At 42.1% G+C, this 8276-nt stretch overlaps 1 long non-coding RNA gene across 1 annotated transcript; it reads right to left on the bottom strand.

Annotated features, from left to right (window-relative positions):
* Nucleotides 1-3766: 3766 nt before the first annotated feature.
* LOC309348261 lies at nt 3767-8030 on the bottom strand. Its single transcript, XR_014159315.1, has 2 exons — nt 7584-8030; nt 3767-4245 (listed from the first exon to the last, which is right to left on the bottom strand). It is a non-coding gene; the product is annotated as an uncharacterized lncRNA (long non-coding RNA).
* Between the last annotated feature and the right edge of the window lie 246 nt (nt 8031-8276).

Here is an 8276-nt window from a genome sequence, read left to right on the forward strand (position 1 = left end):
TAGGAGAGGAGACGGTAGAAGAAGACTGGAAGAAATTCAAGATTTATCTACAAAAATATTGTAAATTGTATGAATGTTAAGAAGGATGCTAGATTATAAATAACTTGGCACCATTAAGCTAGATGAAGTGAAATATGAAGATAAGTTAAATTTAAGAAAAGACAAATTTTGGATAATCATTAGGCTAAACTTAAATTTTTAAGGTTTGAACAAACGATATCTAAAATTAGAGACACAACATTGGAAAATTAGATAATAAGAATGGAATTAAGGAGATAAATTGCTGGTTAAATTTTTATAAATTAGGAACGCAGGAGCGGGAGATGTGAGGAAGTCCAAAGAAGTTAAGAAAATATGTTTATGATATGTGTTGCCTTGTTTCTTTATTTGTATTGTAACTAAAAAAAAAAAAAAAACTTTTAATAAATATTTATTTATTTTTTTAAAAAAAGGAAAATTCAGGGCTTGGGGGCACAAGATATTGGTCATGATATTATGTTTGCTGACTGGGAGCAGTTATGGACCACAGGTATTAAATTTACGGCATGTAGTGCCTTGAAAGAGAATATAATGAAAATGATCTATAGGTGATACATGACCCCAGTCAAGCTTGCAAAGATATATCACCTGCCCAATAACAATTGCTGGAAGTGTAATGAATGCGAAGGAACTTTTTATCATCTTTGGTGGACCTGCCCGAAGATTAAGGCCTACTGGGAAATGATCTATAATGAAATTAAGAAAATCCTTAAGTGGACATTTGTAAAGAAACCAGAGGCTTTTCTCTTGGGCATGGTAGGCCAAATGGTTCCAAAGAAAGATAGAACATTCTTTATGTACGCAACAACAGCAGCAAGAATTCTTTTGGCGAAGTATTGGAAGACTAAAGAATTACCTACTCTGGAAGAATGGCAGACCAAGGTGACTGAATTTATGGGACTGGCAGAGATGACCGGCAGAATCCGTGACCAGAGGAGAGAGACAGTGGAAGAAGACTGGAAAAAATTCAAAATCTATCTTAAAAATTGTTGTAAAATTTCGGAATGTTAAGATGTCAAGGGATTGGATATAAAGAATTACAGCTGTAAAAATTGAAATTTAAAAAAAACTTTAAAGAGAATTAAATATAAAAAGGGATGAAGGATTGCTAAAAAAAATTTAAAATAAGGATGCAGTGAAGGGGAGGTTTGGGGAAGTCGTGTTATGTTTGTCTGTTTTTTGTTTATGTTGTAAAATTAATAAAAATTATTTAAAAAAAGAAAAAGAAAATTCAGGGCTTGGAGAAAGAGGGAAGTCAGTTTCCTGTTTGTGCCAGTACAAACTAGATGGTAGCATGACTCCCAATTAAAGGTTCTTATGAGCGAAGAAAAACAATCCTTGGAGGTGGCTTTCCTGCTTTTTCTGAGCACAACTCACTTCTTTGCCCAACCAGACTTCACAAGGAGTAAGTAGGTAATGAGCACTGGATGGGATTGTGCCATTCAGTTGCTCCTAGGGATGGGACTTGTTGCTTGTCTGTGCTTGTTTCACACTAATAGTTTTCCCGACCTGGTTTGTGCTGATACATCGGGTCCTCCCTTAAAGAGGGCATGTATTGTGGTGAGACCTTGAAACCAACACCCTGTGTTGTGGGTGGGTACGATTGGTCAGCCACAACACCCAACTGGTAGGTCCCTCGTAGCTGGGTGCAATCTGGCCAATGGGACACAGTCCAAATGGTTCGAGGGACCTATTTATACCCATGCACGTGACCCAGAGCTTCCTCTTTCAGTGCATGCATTCAGAACACCCACCCACCTCTCCCTAGTTTTAGGGCTTTGTGATTGACCTTGCTATGCTGTCATGTGTTGTCTGTCATTGGGACAGGGGCACAGCAGGAATTTTCCCCATTTGGCTGATTGGCTGTTGCCATTTGGGTTTCACCTGCCGCATAGCAAATCGTCACAACTTGTAAGGTTGCGGATAGCCTCTGGGTCAGGTGGTAGGGATGGGAGAACGCTCTCGCCATCCCTATGTGAAGTGTATTCTGTTAAAGAAATCCAGAGACTCAATGGTTTAAGTCAACCCCTGAGAGGGGGTTGTGCCCGTGCCTCAGTCTAGGGGGGCATTTGGGTGGCAGAGACAGCCTGTTCCCAGCTTTCTGCTTATCCAGGAGTTCACCCTTGGCTGACCTATGCTGGAATCCTGGGTCAGCGCTACCTGCATGGCAGGGAGCTAGTCAAACCAGAGCCTATGCAACCACCCACTTTCTATAATCAATAAAGTTGTGGCCTAGATTCTGCTGAAAACCAAAACTAAAATTTGAGTCAAGTGTGAATTTATTTATTTAGGGGGGAGGTTTATGGGTATGAACACACAATTAGGTGCATCTCCATAGCAGGTATCTCAACTATGAATTCAACTATACTTTTGAGTTTCAGCCTATCAAGCCAAAAACATCCACTCTAGCTCAATACTGAAGTTAAAATTTGTGTAAAAGTTTGCATTTGCAAAGCAGAGAAGTTTGCATTAAGAGGTTCCATCTCTGGGATCAAAGAGAGAAGTTTCTGGACTGTGTCAAAGGACTTAAAGGACTGAACTGCATAGTTGAATGCAATGTGTTACTCCAATACAAATCATCCGTCCCCAAGGCACACAAGATAATCACAGAATAGTATGTTTTTCTTTCTTCCTTTCTTTAAAAATAGCCCTCTTTCCATATTGTATATTTTATAATACAATATGCTTTTAAGCTGCTAATATCCCCTGCACAACTTAAAAAGCATTGCTTTGCCATTTCCACCCCTATTTGGTATTCTACATAATTCTTTACACCCTTCCTTTACACTCTTCATTTCAACCAGCCACCTCATGACCAGAGCCTGTCTTTGCCTGCTGTGCACAGACTTCCAAACAATATTCATTGTTCTTCAGCTTAGCCTTTTCTTGTTTGAGAGGATTACCTAAAACACCTACACCATGGGTAGGCAAACTAAGGCCTGGGGGCCGGATCCAGCCCAATTGCCTTCTAAGTCCGGCCTGCAGACGGTCTGGGAATCAGTGTGTTTTTAAATGAGTAGAATGTGTCCTTTTATTTAAAATGCATCTCTGGGTTATTTGTAGGGCATAGGAATTCGTTAATTTTTTCCCTCAAAATATAGTCCGCCCCCCACAAGGTCTGAGGGACAGTGGACCAGCCCCCTGCTGAAACGTTTACTGACCCCTGACCTACACCATTCCACCTACTCAGAGATGGACACTTAGTGTAAATCCATTTAGTTGAATCATCCAGGCATTTCATGTTACAATATAATGAGCAAAGTATTTTTTGTAGAATTAGAATTTTAAACAAATACTCTATTTGGAGACAAGCAAGAGTCTAAACAAACGTAAATGGCCATCACTATCAGACTTGACAACCAGCTTTAATGTTAGTCTAACATAATTATTAGTTTACCTTCCTGCACTGTAAAAGAAAGAAATGGCACAATAGAATCATCTGGCTTGCCTTTACATTTTATTTACAAATTATTTTATTTACAAAATATAAAATAAGCTTAAAAGTAAGCCAGCGTTTAATTATCCTTGACCTTTCATGAAAAAAAAAAAAACCATCAACTTCCTAAAATCAAGTATTCAATTAGTAACTGAATAATTTCTAAAGAAAATCTTAAACATTCAGAATAATACAAATCATTTCCAATTTAGCATAAGAGTATGGGTAATGGGTAATGAGAGAAAATGGCAAACATTGCTGCCAAGGAAATAAATCCATGACATATTCATATTCAATTCAATATTGTTTATTTGTTCTTTTTTCTTCTTTTGGCAATGCGCGCTGCTGTTTTCTGATAGGAGTGAGGAGAAACTGCCTTTAAAAATAAAATAAAAAGGTATCCTGTACATTTGCTGTGTAAGGCCAATGCAGGGCACAGAGTCATCACCTAAATATGACAGACGGAGTGACCAGACAGTTCCAATAAACAAAAACAATGTCAGTGACAGATGCAGAGTTTCAAGCTTAAAACCTGGAGACTGAGAAAAAGAGATAAGAAGTTAGGGGTGAAAGTTAATTAAAAGATCAATGTTGAAAACTGCTTTCTCACATGTCATGTCAGAGATTGGTTCTTGAGCAGGGGTATAGGTTTGGAATCACTTGATGCAAGATAGCATCTCCCTTCAGGACCCTAGATTGACAATAAGTGTCATTGGACAGCTTTGCTGCATCAGGAAGGAAGTGGTCTAGATATTCTGGAGGCCCCACATCTGTTGGATAGGAAATAACAGTCATTCTTGCAACCTATGAATGGAGGACAGCCATGGTGGGTCAGCATCTTTGAGTCAAGGCATCAGGACCACACTTCAAAAGGCGAGAGCTCTTCTTCCATAGAAACCCAGCTGAATCTGATGAGAAAGAGAGCAACATGCTGATGGCACTTTGTGCTAAATCCCCAAATCACCTCCTATGCTTAGAACATGTTGTGTTCAAAATGAAATGTGTGCAAAACTAAATGCTAACAGTTATGGTCAACACCAGCTGGTAAGACAAGGCGATGAGTGGGTAGAGACCTCCACTGAGTCATGAGCAAGAGGGACAAGAATCCTCTTCCATCCTTGGGGAGGAGCAGAATGCAAATGTTAGAATAGTACATCGATCTGCAGAGCAATCCCAACTAAAGGAGGCCAGTGAAAAAATACGCTGGAGTAAATTATGCCTCCAACTTTGCAAATTACTCCAACGTCTCTTTAAAATAGAGTTTGACTTCCATCACCCTTTTGGTCAGTGTAACTTGCTCTGGCTCACTAGGTCATAGCAGGGTTTGGAATAGGGCTAGATCTCCCCCTGCCCTGCTCCCTGCAATGCCCTATTTTGCATTAGGGACTGGCAAGATGCTAATAAGTGTGCACCAGGGGCAGCGGAGCTGGAATCTGACTTGGGAGACAGGGGCAGTGGTTTGTGGGGACCCGTACCAGCCAGGAGGCAAGAATCAGAAGCAGGGGGAACTTCATAGCTGAAGGGTGGAGCACAGGAAGATAAGAAGGAAGAGTCAGGTCAAACAAGTAAAGGCAGCAGTCAGCAAACCTTTTCAGCAGGGGGCCAGTCCACTGTCCCTCAGACCTTGTGGTGGGCCGGACTATATTTTGAAGAAGAAAAAATGAACAAATTCCTATGCCCCACAGATAACCCAGAGATGCATTTTAAATAAAAGTACACATTCTACTCATGTAAAAACACGCTGATTCCCGGACCATCTGCGGACTGGATTGAGAAGGTGATTGGGCCACATCCGGGCCTTAGTTTGCCTACCCATGGGCTATGTGCTTCCTCACCCTCTCCTGCACCACTGCCTCCCAGAACCAGGAAGGGATTGAAAAGGGAAGAGTAGAGGTAGTTTCCACACATGCACAGTGTCTGGCTGTGTGCATGTAACCCGTCAGGGGAAGGTACATAAACTGAGGGGGGGGAGTGGTCCTCTTTTGCTGTAACTGCTCCATAGACCACAGACCTGGGAATAGCTGCCTAGCTATTAGATTGGTGTACATAGATATCCAGAGCTGCAGCAGTGACTGTAAGTGTTATTTTTGACAATAAAAACTATCTGCTGTGAACATTGCTTTGGCTGCGACATTTTGGGGACTTACAGAACTGAGCTAAGTTAGAGATCAGTTGGAGACCTGTCTATTCCAAACTAGGCTCCTGCTGGCAGATACGGGGTTTTGATTGCTCCCTGATCTGACATTTATGTCATTATATAATATACTGGTATATCTATGACTGTGGGCTTCAGAAGAATGTTGTAGTCTCATGGTTGGGAAGTATGTGAAGATATTTTGGTTCTTAATCCCTTTTATGTATTCCAGGGAAGCAAGAAACACCAGTATAGGTAGAGAACGGCTTGCATATTTATCTGTTCCAGTTCTGCTATCAGGAGACACTCTTATTATGAGTCTTTTCAAGCAGAAATAAAGTAGTACCCAGTTGAATGCAAAGAAGCTGGTAATGGGATAAAAAAAATCACAGAATCAACTGTGTGCAGGTTAGGAGCAGAGAACATGGGGTGGGGGAAAGGAAATGTGAATTTCCAGTGTTCCTGAGTAGAAACCATTTTGGTGAAAGTAAAACTTTGGTGCTAAAAAAGAAAGTCAAACTTTTTTAAAAACAGCACTGCAGACAAAAGCCATAAAGAAACAAAAACAAACAACAGAATGGCAAATGCACTTTTTGGGAAATGAGACAGGGAAGTAAGTAACTTCTTTAAGAAGTAGAAGGTTGCACAAAATGACATAGAGCTGAGCCAGACTAATTGACTGTGAAATGATTTCCCAAACACTGTGTTAGAAACATATGATAGCCTGTCTCCTTAAATAGTTTTACAAAGAACACAATTGTGGCAAGCGTAAAAAAGCACCAATGACGCAATGGGACAGTATTGTCATGGGACGTTTGGATTTGATCTTTAAGGTGGGGATGGATAACCTGTGGCCCTCTAGATGTGATTGGACACCGACTCCCATTATACCTGACTCTATTGGTCATGCTGTCTGGGGCTGATGGGAGTTGGAGGCCAACAACATCTGGAGGGTCAGAGGTTACACTACCCTGCTGTAAGCAGCAGTGAGTTTTCCTGGGAATAGGTGAAAAGGCTCCTTTCCCAAAGGGTTATGTAGTGAATATGATGACATAACGGTAGCAACTGACAGTATAATGTAAGGTTACCAGATTTTTCTCAATGAATCCAGGGACACTTTAAATAAATAAACAAATAAATAAATACTCCAAGTTTGGGACGTTGATGCTGCAGCGATGGCGGTGGCAGAGGGGCAGCCGCCGCCTTGACTTCAGTCTCCACATTTACCCTTCCTCCGAGGCTTCTATTTCCTTTCTCCATGAGCCTGGGCAGCCCCTGAGTTGTTGGTTCTTCGGTGGGGGTGGGGGTGGGGGAGCGGTGTGCGGTGGGTCAGGCATGGATGGCAGAGAAGGAGGGCCTAGAGCGGCAGAGCGGCAAGACTCGGGCAACGCGATGCCTCCCTTCCCATCGGAGCAGTCCCAATCCCATTCCTACTTGCGTGCAAGCAGGTGGAGGTGGGGGTCCCTCAGCTGGGAAGGGAGGCTTCCCGTTGCCTAACTGAGGGATCCCTGCCCTCTCCTGCTTGCACACAAGCTCTAATAGGCAGTGTGAAGCCTCCCTTCACAGCTCAGAGATCCCCGCCCTGCTCCTGCTTGCATGCAAGCTCTGATAGGCAGTATGAAGCCTCCCTTCACAGCTTAGTTGCTGGAGTCAGCAAAGGTGGAGGCAGCCCAGAAGCTGCATCTTAGAGCCCCTGCACCACCATCATATGGGGACTTCTGAGCAGCTCCTGAAGCCAGCCAGAGCCAACTGCTCCGGGCTGCTGAGAGTGCCGCTGTTGCGTTTCCCGGGGACATTAGATGAAATCCAGGTAGATTCCAAGGATGGAATTTGTCCGGGGACTTATTCACAAATCCAGGGACTGCCCCTGGGAAACAGGGACATCTGGTAACCCTAGTATAATGACATCACAGAAAGCAAATGGCATCATCAGAGAGTGAGGGCAATGATTCCTGCATTAATCACCTTGATTACCTTGGTCAATTGGATCTCCAATGGCTATCCTTCAGCATGGATGAGTACTTTCACCCATAATCTCCTGAGGAACATGAACAGGTTTGCAAGAAAATTTCCCTTCTTTCATGTCAGGTGAACTTGCCTTGGAGGTGGGGCTGCTCCTTTAATAGCTGCTGAGATTCAATAATTTATAACTATGAGGTCCTGCAATGTTGTGTTGCTCTTTCAAGTGTAAGGGCACGCACTTTCAAGGGAAAATAGAGCCAACAGGAAAAACCTATTTGTAGGAACAATTAATAATGAATTATTCTGTTTATTTGGGATGAGACGGATGCCAATTGAGAGGAGGACTCACTTTTCTCAAAATGACACAGCAGACCCATTGCAAACAGGAAATCCCTATAAGCTTAGAATATCTGGCATTGTTTTAAATATAATAATATTATAACTCATACCATTTTCATATTGCATTTCATCCAAGACCCCAGAGTAGCTTACAATAGACTAAAGATATGAAAAGAAAAGAGGAGTTGTTCTGTTGTTTTGAGAGGTCACTTCCTGGTTTGCATGGAGAATCCATTTTCAACAGAGTCCAGCGACAGAAGCGCACAGCTGTATTGAGGCAGTACCAGGTGTTGAAATTTTGCACCCCTAACAATTTTGCACCCAGACAAATTTGTCCTGATCTAAGGAAGCTTTGTATAGGTTTTG

The sequence above is a fragment of the Podarcis erhardii genome, assembly GCF_964252035.2.
Source record: "Podarcis erhardii genome assembly, chromosome: 8".
Classification (NCBI taxonomy): domain Eukaryota; kingdom Metazoa; phylum Chordata; class Lepidosauria; order Squamata; family Lacertidae; genus Podarcis; species Podarcis erhardii.